At 54.7% G+C, this 18403-nt stretch overlaps 1 protein-coding gene across 11 annotated transcripts in view; it reads right to left on the reverse strand.

The window, feature by feature from the left end:
* SEMA4D (semaphorin 4D) overlaps positions 1–18403 on the reverse strand; it is a 118708-nt gene that overhangs the window by 55616 nt on the left and 44689 nt on the right. The window contains exon 1 of one of the 11 annotated variants that reach the window (XM_060155539.1): positions 17949–18000. The exons of the other annotated variants lie outside the window; for them this stretch is intronic. The gene's annotated coding sequence lies outside the window, so the exon portion shown is untranslated. Of the gene's footprint in view, positions 1–17948; positions 18001–18403 lie in introns of those variants that run through there. 11 annotated transcript variants of the gene reach the window in all.

Here is an 18403-nt window from a genome sequence, read left to right on the forward strand (position 1 = left end):
CATCAGCTTTTACTACCACCCCTGCTCCATGAACCTGAAAACGTCTAAACTCTGGGTCCATCTGACTCCAAACTCAATCAAGCCCTTTCTTTGAGAGCCTGACTGGGCTGCCCCAGAGCGACCTCTGCCCTCTCTTCCCAAACTGTGTGTCGGCACCACCCCAGGACTCCTCCTCAGTCCGCACCCCCTTCCACCCCTGCTGTCCACCCTCCTGCAGGGCTTTGAGAGCACATGGTCCAGACTCACCTACAGACGTCCTGGTTGGAGCCCCCTGTGCACCTGGAGTCCGTGTGATTTCAGGGGCTGAGAACCAGCAGAAGTGCCACTGCACTGCCTGCCTTTCCCTGCGTGACCCTGCCTTCCTGCTCCACACACCCCGGCTGTGCCCTGTTGGGTACATCTCCATCATACCCACCTCCCGAAATCCTGGCTGTCACTACAGCTTGGCTCACGGGCCAGGGCAGCCTGAAAACTGCCCTCAGAATGGATGCCTGGACTTGACGGAGCTTTGCTTACTGGGTCCTGTGAAAAGTTATAAGCGAGAAGAATAATGAACATCCCACCAAAAGGTAAAGGTGAGAAAGTGACTGTTCACAAGAGTAAAGCAGGCACTCCTGCCGGACTCCAACAGCATCACTCGTGACGGAGGTTTCTACCACGCTTTGCTGTACTCACCCCTTGCACTCTGAGTGACCCAGGGCACATACAGTATCATGAGACAGGAGGTCACTCACGTCCCTCGTGTGCAACTCTCTGGGGTGTGCACATTCCTGACCATAAACACTGGACACCTGAAGGAGCCCTCGGTGTGGGCCAAGAGACTTGGCACCAATAACGGGGTAGCAGCCGTGCGGACCCCTGCTGCCTCTGGGAGCGGCAGTAACTTCCACTCCCCAGCAACCTCCGGATCCTTCAGAGCCCTGAGGAGGTGGGTTTCATGTGCTGCTGATGCAGAGAAAGAGAGAAAATGCAACAACTGGCCTGGAGCCAAGATCAGAGCTGGGACTCCCTCCCTCCAGGGTCTCACATTACCCAGAGGCCTTGTCAGCACCTGACAGCTCAGGACAGCCCATCACACTGGGGGTGGGGCGGGCACGTCCCAGTGAGCAGGACAGAAACCGCTCTCTGGGGAAGCCTCGTGTCTCCAGTTTGAGCTGATGCTCCTTCTGCCCTGGAGCCGGCAGCTCCCACCCCTCCTTCTCCAGGAACTCAGGGGAGAGATGAGGGGCGTCCCTGCTGCACGGCTGGCACTTCAGAAACAGTGGTTTCTTCTCTTCACCATTTGGTGAAGACGTCACAGAATCTGCCCAGAAAGAACCATCTGGAATCTGGGGCTGGCAGAGGACTGCACTCAGGGCTGCCTGGGGCAGTATCCTGCACCCCCAGGTGCTCACGGCCCCCTCCGAGTGTCCTCCGGGAAGCACGTGTGGTTGCACCAGGGGAGCAGACTCCTCTTGCCCTGCACAGGGCCCCCAGACCCAGCCCGGCTGCAGAAGGACAAGAAGGTCTCTCCTCTCGGCCAAGGCGGGAGGGACAGGCCTGGGAGCCTCACCAAGCCCAGACCCAAGCGGGGATTTCTTTTTTAAGTCCAAACCACAAAATGCCACTCTCTTTGCCTTCATATCTAGTGATTCCTTAAAAATACACAGCAGAAGTACAAAGTCAGGCCAGCTCAACCACAGGCCATCATCCAGCTCGAGTCGGCAAAGGCCGGAGCCAACACGAGGCCCTCTTCTTTCAATCCTGCCTCCCTCCCCGGACGTGGCCTTCCCTCCCAGCTTGGCAAAACCCATTAGGGAATCCACATGCTCCAGCAAAAGTGCCGTGAAGGCCCAGGTCGCCTCACACTGGCAGGACACAAAGGAACAGCCATGTCCCATCATCTTGGGCCCAATTTCTCCTCAGTATTGATTTTAGACTTCCAACTGTTCTCTACTGTGCACATACCACTCGCACAAACCTTTGAGTCTGACTCGCCAGCTTCCACATCCCTTCGAGGGGACTTCAGGAATGCCAACTCAGCCCTGGACCGGCTGAGCACCTTGCAGCAAAGCCTGTTACTTTGAGACTCCGCTGCCTCTGTACCGTGGTCAAACCACACCAGCCCCCACCCAGTCAACGGTGGACCAAGAGGCCTCTGTCTGTCTGACCCCAAGGTGCTGTGGAGGCCGCCAGGAAGGTCAGAAGGGCACACAGTCCAGAGAGACGGCCATATTGGAAAAATCAAATGCCTGTATCCCTCCAGATGGCAGGAAGGTGCCTGCGAGTCACCTCTGCTAGAATTCCCAGCGTGAAGCGAAGCCCAAGTCACAGTGAGGCATCTGAAGTAACCACACACACCCCACAGTCCGGGAATTCACTCTGAAGTCGCCACACACGGAAGAGACCACCCACGTTTCACAAGCCACTGCTGGCCGGACCCGGGTCCTATTAACCTGCAACCTGCCCGGAGCCCAGCCTAATGGCCCCAGGGCCCGCAAAGGCCCTGTCCTTTCAGCAGATGGAACTCCACAGCAGACAGGGCGTTCCCTTTCTGAGCCCTGTGTCACCTTCCAGATGATTCAGAACGTGTGAGACACGGAAAAGTGGCAGCTGGAGCATCACCATCACACTGTCATCTTCCAGGTGGAAAACTCCAGCTGAGGGGTTAACCAGCCTCGCTCTGTCTCCTGCCGTGCCCAGGAGGCACCTCCGCTCTGGGACCACTGCTAAGGAGCGGGTTAGGAATGAAGCAGGAACAGAGGCAGAGAGAGGGGTCTCTAGCCAGGAGGTCTACCCTCCCCATCCATGGGAACCAAAATTAACTGAAAAATCTACATGACATTCTGAACATTCTTAAACCACATACACGAGCTCCACCACCCCCCCACTAGGGTCGTGCCAACCTGCCCCTGTGGAGGACGGTATCTCGGCCCAGAATGACTGGGCCCAGAATGACTGGGCACAGGGGCAAGGCACCTTCCTCAGCATCGGCCTCAGTTACACCAGGTGCCCGGCCAGGGAAAGGCCTCTGAGCGCTGCACACATTCGCCACCTGGCGCATGCTGGGCACCCTCGTCCAGCAACAAAGGACACGGGGATGCGATGTAGGGATGGAATAGAGGGCACCCCAAATGTGGTTCTAGAACAGCGCCAACCGGAGGAAAGGACTTGGTTTTCTACCATCTCAGGACCCTTTTTGGTAAGATGCACATGATTTTAAAGGCTGAGTAAATGTGAATAATTGTGCTGCACTCATCTCTTTTCTGACCATCGGACTTACTCAGCTGATAGAAAATAGGGGTGTGTGCACACATCAAACGTCCCCGTTCTGTTGAGGATGTCAAAGCTTGGAGGCCTCGCTTCCTGCTGAGCTGGACCTGGAGCACGGCCATCTGGCTGGGCCATCCGCCCCAGGAACAACCACTCCTCCTTGGGCGCCCCCTGCTAAGACCAACCCGAGGCCTGGGCGAGGTGCCAGGCCTCCTCGTGAGCATGTAGTCCCACGAGAGACACAGGGTCAGGCCTTCCTCATCCAGTGGGTCCCTGATGACAGCCGCATTCAAGGAGGTCCACCGGACTCCTGCTATCCTCATGTCATGGGACATGGAGCAGGAAATCATAGGGGGCAAATGTCCACCTGTGGAGGGTCCGGCAGGTGGGTCCGTTGGGTCCCTCGGGGTGGGCTGCTGCCCCCTGGGGTGGGAGTGTGCGCCTGGTGGGCTGGCCTCAGACAAAAGTGGCTTGGTCCCCGGTCCTGGGAATAGGTGCTTCCCTTGTCTGCAAAGCTGGCTGTGGGCCAGGCCTCACCCAGGCACTTCTGCTTTCCCTGTGACCACAGAGAAGGACGTGGTCTAGACAGATCCTCCTGGGCAGTGTGGGCACCACTTCCCATGAAGGTACTTCCTTATGCTCCCAGCGGTCACGGATTCAGGACACTGCCACCCCCACTGTCACAGCTGCCCTCTGGGCTCTACACTCGGTGCCACCAGTCAGGTCCCTGCTGGGGACATCTGAGTCACTGCATGTTGGACACAGCGAGGGACTCAGGCAGGCCTGTGAGCACCTGCTGAGGGCCAAGTCCAAGCACAGATATGGGGGCCGGGCATACCTGCAGCCACCCAGGTGGGCGCTGGGCAGCAGAGCAGACGGTGGGAATCCTGGGCCAGACTCCAGGCACGCCTCTCAGAGCTGCACACATGTCAACCCGGTAAATCCTCAGAGCCCCTGAGGACTTGGCCCTTCATTTCAGACAGGAGGAAACTGAGACACAGACAGCTCTCAGCCCTGTCCGGCCGTCCACCTCTACCAGGACGGCACTCTCCCCTGCAATGGGACCCTGACAGCACTCACACCAGCCCTTCCTCTAGGTGTGGGGTGATGGGCGCCCCCAGGGAGGAAGTGCTCCCAGAAGAGCAGAAAATGAGCTCCAACTCTGGGCTGGCTGTGGGGATACCAGGAAAAGCAGAATTCTCATCCTGACCTTTGACCTTGTCAGCGGCCAATGGGGCTTCCCTCAGGGCTGGCTTGGCCCGGCCCTGCCTACCTTCCATCAGCCCCCTGGCGTCCTTCTCAGCCTCCGGGTGCCTCAAAGCCACCCAAAGCCCTGGGTCTGGAAATTGATAAGGAGGGGCAGGGAGGGGCCCCTGGGTAGAAGTCATTCATCTCAGGCCCAGGAAGCAGCGCAAGCCAGGGCACCGACAGCCAAGGTGGCCCCAGCTCCTTCCGCAGCAATGGTCACCAGGCACCTGACCACCTGACGCAGGTCTGGAGGCAGCTCCCCCTACCCACCAGGGGCCCCACAGCCAGCAGCCACACCATCTCCCCCTGGTTACCTCTAATCTTAGCGTCACTCGTCACCTGTGAGAAGCCAAGCAGATGCAAGGGGTAGCGCTGACTTCCCCATTATCACTGCAAGAGTCTTCCCAGGGCGGGGCCAGGAACGGAGTGAGTCAGGCCACCTATGACCCCAGGAATACACTGCTGTCTCACAGGGATTCTTCCTTCCAGCAACCGTGTTCATCATCAGATATTCGCAGATAAGAGTACAAAGGGCTGGAAACTTTCAGAAGCCACATCTGTGTCGAGCAGTGGGGTCAAGCGTCTGAAACCCACCGTCTCACCCCAGGCCTGCTCCCCACGTCACCTCGCCACTCCTCAGGGCTGGAAAGCAGAAATTTCCCCACTCCCACGTCGGAGACCCTGACCTAGCTGGATCACATCACGTTAGTAAACACATCTGCCTAACTGGGCTTATTTAAATCCAGTTTCTCATCAAAATCTCAACTTGTTCCAAGTTAGGAGCCCAGTGGACACTTTGTAAAGGACGGTTCTGGCCAAGGACGGCGGCTGCATCTCAATCTCCAGGCCATCCACATGTCCCCACCTCCAGGAGATGCCTTTCCCCAGGGCAGTCCGGGAAGCACGCCCTTTCCAAATAAATGCACTTTGCTAACTAGGTCAGGCAGGAGTGCACACTACCCATCGTTTCTTGCTAGCTTAAAAAAAAGGCGTAAGAGTGAAATAAAATAATTCACACAAACTGCAGCCTGCACAGTGAATGAAGAGGGACTACTTTCATGCTCAGAAGAATGTGGTTTCTGTTCAATGTCAAGCTGTTTCAGACGGGACATTCTGCTAGACGGGACAAACTCAACTGACAATACAACCTCATTAAAAATTCTATAACTACAACCAAAGGGGAGAGGGAGATGGGAGGAATTGGGAAACGGGGATTGACATGTATACACTATTCATAGTATGTATAAAATAGATAACTAATGAGAACCTACTGTATAGCACAGGGAGCTCTACTCAGTGCTCTGTGGTGACCTGAATAGGAAGGAAATCCAAAAAAGAGGGGATATATGTATACATATAGGTGATTCACTTTGCTGTACGGTAGAAACTAACACAACATTGTAAAACAGCTATACTCCAATAAAAATTAATTTAAAAATAAATAAATAAGAACTATGTTAACAACAACAACAAAAAAAACACAACTCCATAACTACAACACTTTGGAAAAGACATTTCCGAAGTTGCTGCTTCACCCTGACCTGTGGTCAGAGGGGGGCACCCAGTGGGTGGCTCTGCAGGAGGCTGCCCAGGACAGGCTTCAGGCTTGGGATGGCAACCACACCCAAAGCATCCACGGGTGACAGAAGTTTCTAGAAACATTTCAGCCACAGGGAGGGGATTACTCAGAGGCGAGGACATACATAACAAGGCTCTCCCAACTTGCAGACCAGAAACTTGAAGCTTCTGCTCCAGCTTGCCCAGCCCAGCCCTGCCCCGGCCCCCTACCCTGCGAGGTCCCTGGGGCATCTCTCTGCTCTCTCCAAAAACCAGGAGAGCCACGCTGGGTAACCCCCCTCCCTTCCTCCCGCTCATGCACGGAACCCACCGTCAGTGGATTACAAGCCCCTCAGTCTTCAGTAGGAAACAACTTCCTGGAGGTGCCTGCTGCCAGGCTGCCAAGCCTCCCCCCACACCCCGACCCTGGCAGGAGCTGGCACCTGGCCAGCAGCACAGCCCGTGGACCACATCTTTCCAGGCCAAGGGGACCTGCAACAGTTATTGCTCACTGGTGAGGGCGGAGCTGGGCCTGGCTTTCTGGAGGAGTCTAACAAGCTCTGCCACGCTTCTTTCCTCGGACTCAGCAATCCTACAAGTTCAAAAGGATGCCAGCCCAGGAATCTTTACCTCCATGTCACTTTAACGAAAATAAAAATGTATAATCTAAATGTACACTCATCAGGAACTGGCTAAATAAATAATATTATAGCACGCTCTGCCATCAAGTTAACGCTTGTTGACAAACACGGATGAACACAATACATTATTAAATGCAAAGAGGAGACGATAAAACAGCACTTAAATGTAAGCTTATTCATGTAAAAAACTAGCCAGGAAAGCTCACGCCCAGAAGGGTGTGGGCATCACTATTCTAAGCGCTCGCTGGAGCTCAGTCCCTGATCCCAACAGGGCAGCATTACCTGCCTTTGCAGGGGAGCTCTCTGGGGCCAACTGCACCTGATCTTGCAGCCCAGGGCACCAGGCAAGCTGGCCATGATCACCTGTCGGAGGCGGAGAGGGGGCAGGTGCAGGAGGTGCTCAGTTCTGGGCAGGGGACTTCTGGGGCATCTTTAAATATTTTCTTTAGACTTTTCTGTATCTCCTCATTTTTTTACATTAGGAAATGCATTTTTCAGTACTTTTCTTACAAAACAATCATGTCATTTCCAAACAACAGCAGCTTCTCCAGATTCTTTCAGTCTGTTTGCCCATAGGCCACCCCACAGCGAAGGGGAAGGTGGCCCCGAGTCCCCCCAAGAGTGCAGTCCTGCCATCCTCACAGCCGCATTCGAGGACTTCCAGTCCTCAGCCAGACCAGATCCGCACTTTCAAATCCCCAGCACGACTCTAGTTACCCGTGTCTCCATGTCCCAGTCACACCACATTCCCCTCTGCATCTGGGCTGCCCTGCCCCATCAAGTCTGACCCGTCCATTTACCCAACAAGAGAGACGTAAATTAGTCCGGGTGCTGGGCCCAGCTGCCTGGGTTTGAGCTCTGCGTCCCCTTACCAGCTGTGTGACCCAGGCCAGCTATTTAACCCCTCAGCCCCTCGGATTCTGAGCTGTAAGACAGAGCTGGCCTCAAAAAGTACGTGGGTTATTATGACAGCACTTGGCACGACAGACAGTAACCACTAATGTCACAGATGATATTAAAATCTACCACGGAATGGCCTGGGCCGTTTGCTAAGCCTTTAACAAGATCATCACACTGTAGCTGCCGAATCCTGCTAAGGGCAGCAGCCATAAAAAACCAATTCTGCCGGGACTTCCCTGGTTGCACAGTGGATAAGACTCCACCTGCTAATGCAGGGGACACGGGTTCGATCCCTGATCCAGGAAGATCCCACATGCCTCGGAGCAACGAAGCCTGTACGCCACAACTACTGAAGCCCGTGCGCCTAGAGCCCGTGCTCCGCAACAAGAGAAGCCACTGCAATGATAAGCCCTCGGACTGCAACAAAGAGGTAGTAGCCCCCGCTCGCCGCAACTGGAGAAAGCCCACACGCAGCAACGCAGACCCAACGCAGCCAAAAATAAATTAATTAATTAATTAAAAAAAAAAACAAAACACACACACCAACTCTGCCAAGTTTCACGTTTTGCTCTTTTGACAACAACTTTTCCCCAAAGAAACTGATCAGAGAGGGAAAGAGCTTTGTCCTTGGCGTCTGAGGAAATCCACCTCTTCTGCACACCTCCAAGCAGCACTGACCTCAGCCTGTGACTCTCATGTCCTATCCTAAAAGATGTCACCCTGCAGGGTGGCACCTGCTTACCGGAGGACATCTTGGGACAGGTGTTGCTGACGAGAGCAGCTGCCTCATGCAGTGACCTAACATTCATACTCCACAGCAGAAAGAATAGGAAGACCCGTGGAAGGGAGGAGGGCACTTGGGTTGCCCAGAGCCAACCTGTGAAAGCCAAGGCCAGGAGAGGCATCCCCTGGCCTTGCCGGCGCACCAGAGTGAGGCTCACACGGGGACAGCGGGAGCAGTGCCCACAGCTCCAGGCGCCTCAGACACCTGCACTGGCTCTCATGGTTTGTTGGGAAAGAGACTTTGCCTCGGTAGGGTCTGGGAAATGTTTCTGATACAGTCTTTACCTGAAAGGGGATGATATCAACAGTACCTCTGGCGGAAAGTGTAACCATTTCCAAAAGCTTGTTCCTGCATTAAACCCACCTCCCCCCAACACACAGCCGAGAGCACAGCCAAATCCCACCCCAGAGAGGGCACTCCCACCAAAACCCAAGTTCACAGAGTCCAGGGGTACGGCATCCTGCACACCCAACCCAGCAAGAACGGGTAGGGTAGGGAGGGGGGTGCTGGCGTAATACTCAGACCTTCTAACTTTCAGGAAATTATACAGAACAAGCCAAAAACAGCCATAAAGGAAATGAATCCACTGGCCTGGCTGGCACAAAGCTAATCTAGAGCCACACAGATGCTTCTCGAAACCAGTAGCCCTATTGAGGGGCTAAGACACTAAATCCCACAGAAACATATAAGCTGGAAAAGATGCGTCCCAGGTCCCAAGCCACAGCAGAAGAAGGGGCTTGAATCTAAAGTCCAACTGGGGTAGTTTGTTGAATTAAAAGGTCGCATAGGGCTTCCCTGGTGACGCAGTGGTTGAGAGTCCGCCTGCCGATGCAAGGAACATGTGTTCGTACCCCGGTCTGGGAAGATCCTACATGCCGCGGAGCAGCTGGGCCCGTGAGCCACGGCCACTGAGCCTGCGTGTCTGGAGCCTGTGCTCCGCAACGCGAGAGGCCACAACAGTGAGAGGCCCACGCACCCCCCCCCCCCAAAAAAAAAGGTCACATAAGCTAAACTGTGTCACTGGAGAGGACACAAAGAAGGTCTGTGACAGGGCATAATCCAACCAGAGGCAGGGCTGGGGGCACCAAGGCACCCAGAGCCAGGCTGCTGGGCCCTGCACCTTAAACCAGCAGCAGCCCGGACAGCACCGAGGAGGGGGTTGGCTGCGGGGTCCTGCTCACTTCTCCTGCTGGGTACCTGGGAAGGCACTCCTCCTGCCCTGTTCACACTGTCCTCTGTCCTCTCCATACTGCATGCCTGGGGCCCATGGCTGCTCGCCTGGCCCTGAACGCATGAGTGCCTCATGTACAGTGCACGCTCAGTCAGGTCCCTGGGCAGGAAGAGACGCTGGACCAGGGATGACTGATCCTGCCCCCGAGCAGGGGGCTCCTTCTCAGGTCAGCTGAGGTCAGGGCAGAGTGCCAGCACACTTCCTGCTCCCACCGTCCAAGTCCCCCAAGACACACCACCTCCTCCTTCCCTCCTGTTGTTAAATCCTACTGCCCTTTGCAAGCCAGCAGGACTTCCAGCTGCTTCTGAGCTGCTCTAAACCCCTGCAGCACCTGCAGTCTAGAAGGTGATGCAAAGCTCCATGCCAGGCCAGCAGTAGCAGCAGTGGAGTCCACGGGCACATTCACGGCCCCCCAACAGCATTCCAAGTTTGCACAAGCTGTGTCTGCTTAAGCCCTCTAGGTACTTCTTACCTAAAGTTTGAATACCACTGGTCTACATGACACAATTTCACACTAGATTTTACATTTTCTTTGCTGGTCAATAATGGTTTCATTTGTCTTGTCTCCATAAGTGATTGTGAAGCTCCTCTTAGCACAAAACCGCATCTTAACGGACCTACGTTGGTTTCCTATGGCTGCTGTAAAATAATACCACAAACTTGGTGACTTAAAACAGCATAAATTTATTATCCCAACTGTTCTGGAGGTCAGAAGTCTGACATGGGACTCACTGGGCTAGAATTCAAGAGCTGGCTGCATTCCTTCTGGAGGTTCTGTGAAGAATTGTTACCTTGCCTTTTACAGCTTCCAAAGGCCTCCTGCATTCCTTGGCTGGTGGCCCATTCCTCTACCTTAAAGCTAGTGAAGAGCACAGGCCAAAGAGCCCGCTTGAGCATAAGGATTATTTTGAGCTGAAGGCAACTGAGAACAGCAGATACAAGAAAAGCTCCCTGCCCTCCCCCACTTGCCTAAAAGCAGGACATAAATTCTCTCTGTAAAAGTGTACCGGAGATGACACTGAGATGAGTCTGCATAATTAACCTTACTCAACATCCTTTATCTACCATATGCTTCCTAGTCACCTTCCCACAATTTACTATCCCTAGGGACCCAACCCCCCTTTCCTTCATCTTGTCACTTCAAAATTTATTGCCCTTTGTTAAAGTAATATATAAGACCCAAGTTTAACTGCTTCTTTGGGTTTTTACTTCTTTTGTGTGAAGTCCCTGTGCATATAACAATATTAAATTTTGTATGCCTTTTGCCCCTTTAATCTGCTGTCAGTTTAATTCACAGGCCCCAATCACCAAACCTAAGAGCAGAGGAAAAGTTCTTCCTCCCCTATGCCAGCAGCACAGCATCTTCTCTCTTCTCTGCCCTTCTGACTCTCTTATTACGATCCTGTGATTACATTGAGGGCCTACCCAGATAAACCAGGATAATCTCCCTATCTCAAGATCCTTAACTTAAATCACATCTGCAAAGTCCCTTTACCCTGTAAGGCAACACAGTCACTCCAGGGACTAGAATGTGGACGTGTTTAGGGACCTGCAGACCCCCTAGCAGAGCCCTACTGCCATTCAGTAATGTGGCCCTACAAGGGCACAACTCCTAATTTTTCTCCTAGAAAAAAATAAGGTTTTTAGGTGGTCTCCCAATTTCTTGATAGTGAAAAGTAATTAAGATTTACTTTTTTAATACTGGGAAGTCCAAACAAGACCCATCTGCCTTTGAGGGCTGAGTTAGCCAGCTGGCCTGAGAGCTAAGAGTCCACGTAGGTGCCGTGTTGGATGGGGGCCGCTGAGAGGGGAGAATGCCACTCCTGCACACCCTCCATGAGGTCAGACAGCGTTGGAGATGCCAACACAGAAATCCAGGCTAGGAAAAGTCAGGATGAGGGCAATCGTAAAGTAGCATGTATTTTAAGAATGCTGGTTGAATAAAAATGCAAATGATTGTTAATAGGAACTAGAAAATAAGAAGGAAACCACACATTCCAAGGTAATCTTGACTTGATGAGTCATTCAGATGCAAATTTTATCCCAATTTTGGAAGGATTTACAAACACCCCCATTCACAGCCCTATTCCTATGTTAATTCTAATCTCAGAACTCTCCCTCCACAGTTCCCAGCCTGGGCACTTTCCCGCCACTGTCTCTTTTTATGAGGCCCTTAAGCACAGGCAGCTTTTTCAAGCTGGCACGGCGGAGTTTCTGGTGTGTCTCTGGCCACCCCACCCCGTTCCGGACCCCCAGGGACAGAGCCCTCCCCAGTTCTCGGACTTTCACACACTTGAGTCCGACTGGACTCAAGGCCCGTGGCCTTCATCGGCTTCTTACCAAGCACATATGAAAGGGAGAAACTAAGAGACCTAAGCAATCCAAACAATAAAGGGAGGTGACAAACGACTCCCTGCCCCATATCCACATCTGCTGTGACACATCCACAGGGACCTGAATCAGCTGCCCAAGTAAAGGACCCAGGAGGCTCTCCTGGCCAGCAGAGCACCTGCCCTGCATCACAGCCTCAGCCCTGGACGCCTGCTGACCTACTGCATGGACAGATGGACTTCTCACAGACAAACTCCTCCAGTCCTCTAGAAGAGTGACTGGTCATTCAGGCCCTGGTCACTCGGGTGGGGGGATAGAAGGACACCTGCCTGCTTACTCAGCCCGCTCCCATTCAACTGATCCGTGAGAAGTGGGAAAACAAAACCCCATCGGCACGAATAGTAAGAAGATGCTGGGATGCACTAAGTACTCAGCCTTACTGTACACATCTCCTCGTCAATGAAATGGGGATGACTGGAACTCATCCCAATTATTGAGAGGATTAAACAAGGTGCCACATGTCAGGCACTCAGAACTAAAAAACCAAACTCTGATTTTTATACATTCTTCTACCCGGTAGTTTATAGATCCTTCTGGATTCTTCTAGTAGGAAATAACAAATCATACCATCTGGAAAAAAGGAAGAAAAGAAAATGCTGAGCCTCTTGGCAGCAAACCCTAAAGAGCCAAGCCCCTGCTGCCAGGCCCGGCGGCCTCCCCTCTCCCGGGGCCACACTTGCCGCCGGCTCCCTGACCCCACCCTGGCCACGGGCAGGATGGCGCTCAGGATGCGGTCTGGCCCGGCCGCCCCATCCTCACGGGGAGCTCTGCTGCCCAGGGCGTCTGTCCCGACACCTGGGTCTCCAGGGTGCAGCCCGGGTGGGGCCACAGGGACGGGCCACGGGCAGCTGGGCCCACTGGGGCCACGACAAGGCGCCGTTCAGCAGCGGGACAAGGCCCCGCAGTGAGCCTCCCTCGGGCCATGGAACACGCTTGCCCCATTCTTGTCCCTTTCAATGGTCGGCTGTGCTCCATCGATGTGGGCCCGATTGTTCTCCTGTGTGGGCTCATTCAGGGGGGCGGGCAGGGCCAGCCCAGGCCGAGGGAGGAGGAGGCAGGAGCTCCTGTCCCCAAGAAGAAAGGCCCTTAGAGCGCTGCAGGGAGGGGGGAGGGGTCCTGCCGAGGGCGCGCCCCTCGGTGCCCAGGGATCACACAGGCCTGGCCACGCAGTCACCGAGGGCCTCTGAGATCTGGGGAGAGAATGGGAAGCTGCCCTTCTTCCTGGCTCCCCTGCAGGGCTCCGGGCAAGCCCCTCAGCTCCTCCAAGAGTCAGTGTCCAGCCTTGAAAACAGGGACAGTCGTGGCATCTGGTCATGTGGTGGCTGCAAGGTGGCAACGAGGGTGAATGGGGACGTGGTGTGTGCAGAGCACCTCTGCACCGCTGGCCAAAAACCAACGCGGGAAGAAGTGCTGGTAAAGGAGCGCCTCTTCTGTCTCCTGACCACTGCCCATCGGCACATCCTCCCATGAGCGGGCCTGGGACCGCCACCCCGTCTGTGGGGTTGGCTGGGCGGGGGCACACGAGCACCAGTGTGGCACTGGCCGTCCCCCGCAGGGGCTGGAAGGGGGCACAGCGTGGGGATGGTGGTGCCCACACATGGTCGTGAACAAACGCGAGGAGATGGGCAGACACGGCAGGCTCAGCCTCCCAGACACGGCTTCCAACCGGCACCCAGCACCACACCAACCTCCCCCTTCCCCAAAATGAAGAACCTGCACCTCTGCTGCTGCCATGAGCAACTCTGGGCTCCATGAGGGGAGGACACGGGCCTGGGACACAGCGGTATCTGGTGACAGCAGGCGCCAACCCACATGTGCTGCCTGCAACAGGCACAGACTCTGGTGTCTACCTCTGGTTATGCGGCCACCAGGACAGAGGACTGGCTGACAAGTCCTGGGCTGAAGGAAGCTGGGTCGTGATGTGGGCAGACACAGATGACTGCCACGCACACTGGGTGTCTGAGCCTCAGTCATAAGCTGGATTGGGACTGGCCGCACCCATCTGACGGACGGAGCTACACTGTATGAGAGGTCCATGCCCTGCCCCAGCAGGACAGTAACTTGCTCTGTCCCAGACCTCAACTCTAAAATCCCTTAAACACAGCAACCAGGTCCATCCCACCTGCTGAAACAAACAGCGCCTAGGCAGCTGCCAGCACGATGGCCTCTGCCCTTTCTAACTGGATGGTTCCTAATGAGCCACAGAGGCAGTGGGAGGGGGTCAGTCTGTGCTAGATGCAGGAAGACTGTGACAAGGGGCGGTGATGCAGACTCTGCAGGGAGCAGCCCCACCTGACCCAGGCACCTGTCCCGTGACCTCTCACACCTTCCTCTCCCTCAGAGCCTTTGGTGACAGTGCCCTGACCTGCAGGCTTGGAGACAAGATGCAGGAGAAGCAGGAGGGCCACAGCTGGGGTGGGCTCTGTGAACGCCACGCCCTGGGATGGCTTGGGGTCGACTTCCAGAGCCTCCCAGGGCCTTGTGATGGTTCCCATCAAAAGTCCAAGAAGACATGCTCCGTGACTTGGTCGATGGAGCCAGGTGACTGTGACCCTCAGCTAGTGACAGAGCTGGGCTCATGAAATTCGGGAAAATATTAATCTATCCCATCATGAGTTAAAAGCTGCTCCAGTCAAACCAGCATTATGAAAACACTTTATTTTGTTCATGAGAAACACGAACGTTTCTGGCTTTAAAGATATTTTGAGGCAATGGACTGAAATATTCTTTATACTCATTGACTAGAATTATATATAACTTATGTATTGTAGTCTGCAACATGCTTTACAATTTTAGAATATTTTCATAGACTTATAATATATGAGCTATATGTTTTAAAAAACAGAGTTTCTTTGAATCCTTTAAGGTCTGCTTGCTGCGAGTCAAAACCACTCTGGTCTGTAAATTGCCTACGAAGATGATTAGCTCTGAAGGCAATTTTCTTAAAGTAGCAGTAACATTAAAAGAAACACTTGGGGGCTTCCCTGGTGGCGCAGTGGTTAAGAATCCGCCTGCCGATGCAGGAGACACGGGTTCGATCCCTGGTCCGGGAAGATCGCACATGCCACAGAGCAACTAAGCCCGAGCGCCACAACTACTGAGCCTGTGCTCTACAGCCCATGAGCCACAACTACTGAGCCCATACGCCGCAACTACTGAAGTCCGCGTGTCCTATAGACTGCGCTCGGTAACAAGAGAAGCCACAGCAATGAGAAGGCTGTGCACCACAACGAAGAGTGGCATCCGCTCCCTGCAACTAGAGAAAGCCCGCATGCAGCAACGAAGACCCAACGCAGCCAAAAAAAATTAATTTTAAAAAATTAAAAAAAATAAAATCTGTATCTTAAAAAAAAGGAAACACTTGAGGAAACACTTTTCTTCTGTGATTAAAGAGTTCACAAAAAAATTAAGGTACCAAAAAAGAGGCTAAGGGTTTCAAACAGCAGCCTTTGCCTTCCGCAAATAACGAGATGCAAAATTTAATTCCGCTTCCACTGAAAACGTGCTCCTCTGATCAGCACTAGCTCAGCAGACCAATCTCAAGATCTCTGCAGCCCACTCAGGCCCCAGAGTGTATCAATGGGTCGATTCAATTTATGGTAAACAGCAAGAGAAGTGTCTATTTTTATAAACCTATTTACAGGTACTTGCACCTTTACAAAAAGTTAGCAAAGAACCAAATGCACAAACTTAGGTCAAATGAAAACCAGCTGACCCATGTTCAAGCTCACCACATCTCAGCATCAATTTTAAGCATGAATACAACCTTATTTGGCTCAAGAATGCTCCGTATAATAATTCTGCAGTCAGTGCATGGCCTTGGTCACAGCTGCCAAGAGCCAGCTAGGGTGAGCAAAAGCGCCAGGGACAAACCAGCCTGCCTTCTGTCTCACCAAGAACAGTCCAGACAGACAATGGAGGCCCAGTGGTCATCACCTGCCCTCTGACCTGATCCTCCCTGTGTGGGTCACCCAGGACATGGAGCTTCTCTCCTATAGCCCCTCACCTGTACACACCCTACACACTGCTGTTCCCAGCCACGCTGACCCCTTTGGCCCTGTCCTCTGCTCGGGCACCTTCCACATATCAGCCACTCAGGGCATCCTCCACACCCTTCAAATGTGGCCCAATACCCTCTGGGTAACATGTCCCTGATTTTCCAGAAAAAAGGAGGCCACGATGGACAGACCATCATGGGGGCTCTCAGGGGGTCTGCCTGGTGGACATGCCATCTTGGGTACTCTCAGGAGGGTCTGTTCAATGGACAGGTCACCCTGGGGACTTTCAGGGGTATGAGTGGTGGATGAGCCATCATCCAGTTGGGGGAAACATGCGTTTCCAGGCAGACAACCCAAAGGTGCTGAGGCGAGAGCCCAGCACATCAGGGCCAAAGCCAGAAGAGAGATGTGGCCAGAATGCTGATAACATAAGGGTGACCCTGGGCTCTGGCCTGGGGCCAGGCTGTGTCAGGATGCCCCCACCACGAGAAGGGGGCAAAGGGAGCCCAGAGGCAGGAAGAGTGAGAGGGCACAAATCACCTCCCGCCCAGAACTAGGGCTTCCTTCTCAGGGCTGTAGGGTCCCAAACGCCTGGCCCCCTCAGCCCACCTGCCATCAAGGCTGCTTCCTGCGGGCATAACTCCTGGGTCGCTCTCACCATTTCCACCTCCACACCAGGCCAGTGCTTTCTGTTTCCAGCTTTCCTACCTGGACCTGCACTAAAATCCCATTAAACTGTGGCCTCTGATCAGCCCTGCAGCAACAGGCTCCACCGCTGGGACAAAGGGCTGGGGGCTGGCAGTAGGGTGACCTCCTCACACAGGGGGCTATCACCCAGCAGGGCAGGGAGGAGGCAGACGTGGGGGACCGACAGCGCCTCCCAGGGCACACGCCCCACAGCTGGGTTTAAACGTCTCTCCTCCCCACTGGACACGCAGCTCGATGTGCACATGCCCGCATCGTGCAGGTATGGACTTGCTGACTGTCACAGGCGAGGCTGGCGAGCTCGCATGTTACTAACGCCCCCTCCCCGGCCAGGCCACCGGGAGTGCGTCACACGTCCTTCCCACCCCTGCCGGCCACAGCCTCTGGGCCCCAACTAGGTTTACTTCCCCTGTGTGGCCTGGGTCATGGTCAGTGCCACAGCAGTGGGAGGGGCTCTGTGGGACAGAGGCCAAGGAGCTGCCCGGCACCCACCCACAGCCCCATAGGCGCAGAAGGAGTGGCTTCATGTTCTCAAGCTCCCCAGTGTCTATTAAGTATAAAAAGCTCTGCAAGGAGCACTGAACTTCTTACTTGGTCACAGCAGCACAGGAGGAATTATAAGGAAGCCAAGTGCCTGCAGAATCTCAGGAGCGGGGTGCCTGCAGCAAGGAGAGGCAAGTGTCAGCGCGATCTGAGACATCAGAAGAAACTGCCCGGCCAGGGCCACCTCCTCTGCTGGCTGGAAGTACGGAGTCCAAGGTGAAATTTGGAAAGACAGAGGAGTTTCACTTCTGCAGGCACCCAACAGCTGGCAAAGAATCAGCACCACACACCCTCCCCGCCTCGAGCTCTTGTGTCAAAACCCACTCGTGGGGGGTTAAGAGCCATGCAGGCCTGGAGGGGTCAGCACCAGACACTGCCCGGCATGGCCGGGGTCCCTGGCCCGCCCTCCTCACCCCTTCCCAGTAAGGAAGCAGACAGACCACCAGGCACAGACCCTGGATCAGTCCTAGGACCTGGTTCAAGTGCACCAGGCAAACACCCACCCCTCGGTGTGCCAGGACTGTCTGCAAACCCTGTCACAAGCAGCCAAGCCCGAGTCTAGAGGACCCGAGTCACCCAGGAGGAGCACGCCTAACAGCAGGCAGACACCACCCCAGCAGCAGCGCCAACTGCCCCCCACCCTCCTCCCTCCTTCCCACGGGGCCTGCCCTCCACCCACAGGAAGGCACCTGGTTCACCTTCCACTGACTGCACAGCAGGTGTGCACGGTCCAGTTGTTCCTGCAGAGCCTCCAGCCACCCAGGTGTCTGGGGGACAAATGAGCCCGCCTGCACAGTGTATCCTGCACCCTACCCACCCGTGGCTGCCACCCGAGAAGCAGGCTGGGCCACCAGCAGCTGCCAAAGGAGGACCTTCGTGAGGAAGAGTGACACGACAGCCCTAGGCCTGCAGCACCTACACCCACCCCCGCCCCACCCCACCCCCTCTTCTGCTGAGCCCAGCTTCCTTCTGTGAGTCTGTTGTCATCCTGTGTGGGGTGAGGTGTATGCAGCTCAAGGCACACCTCCACCTGCAGTGTGGGCGGGGCTAGGGCCACAAGAGGGTCAGCACAGGTCCTGACCACACCAGGCTCCCAGTGTGGGTGCAGCCAGGCCAGCTTGGGCAGCACAGTGGGAGCTTGGGCACAGAGGGT

Source organism: Lagenorhynchus albirostris, chromosome 7 (genome assembly GCF_949774975.1).
Source record: "Lagenorhynchus albirostris chromosome 7, mLagAlb1.1, whole genome shotgun sequence".
Taxonomy (NCBI): Eukaryota; Metazoa; Chordata; class Mammalia; order Artiodactyla; family Delphinidae; genus Lagenorhynchus; species Lagenorhynchus albirostris.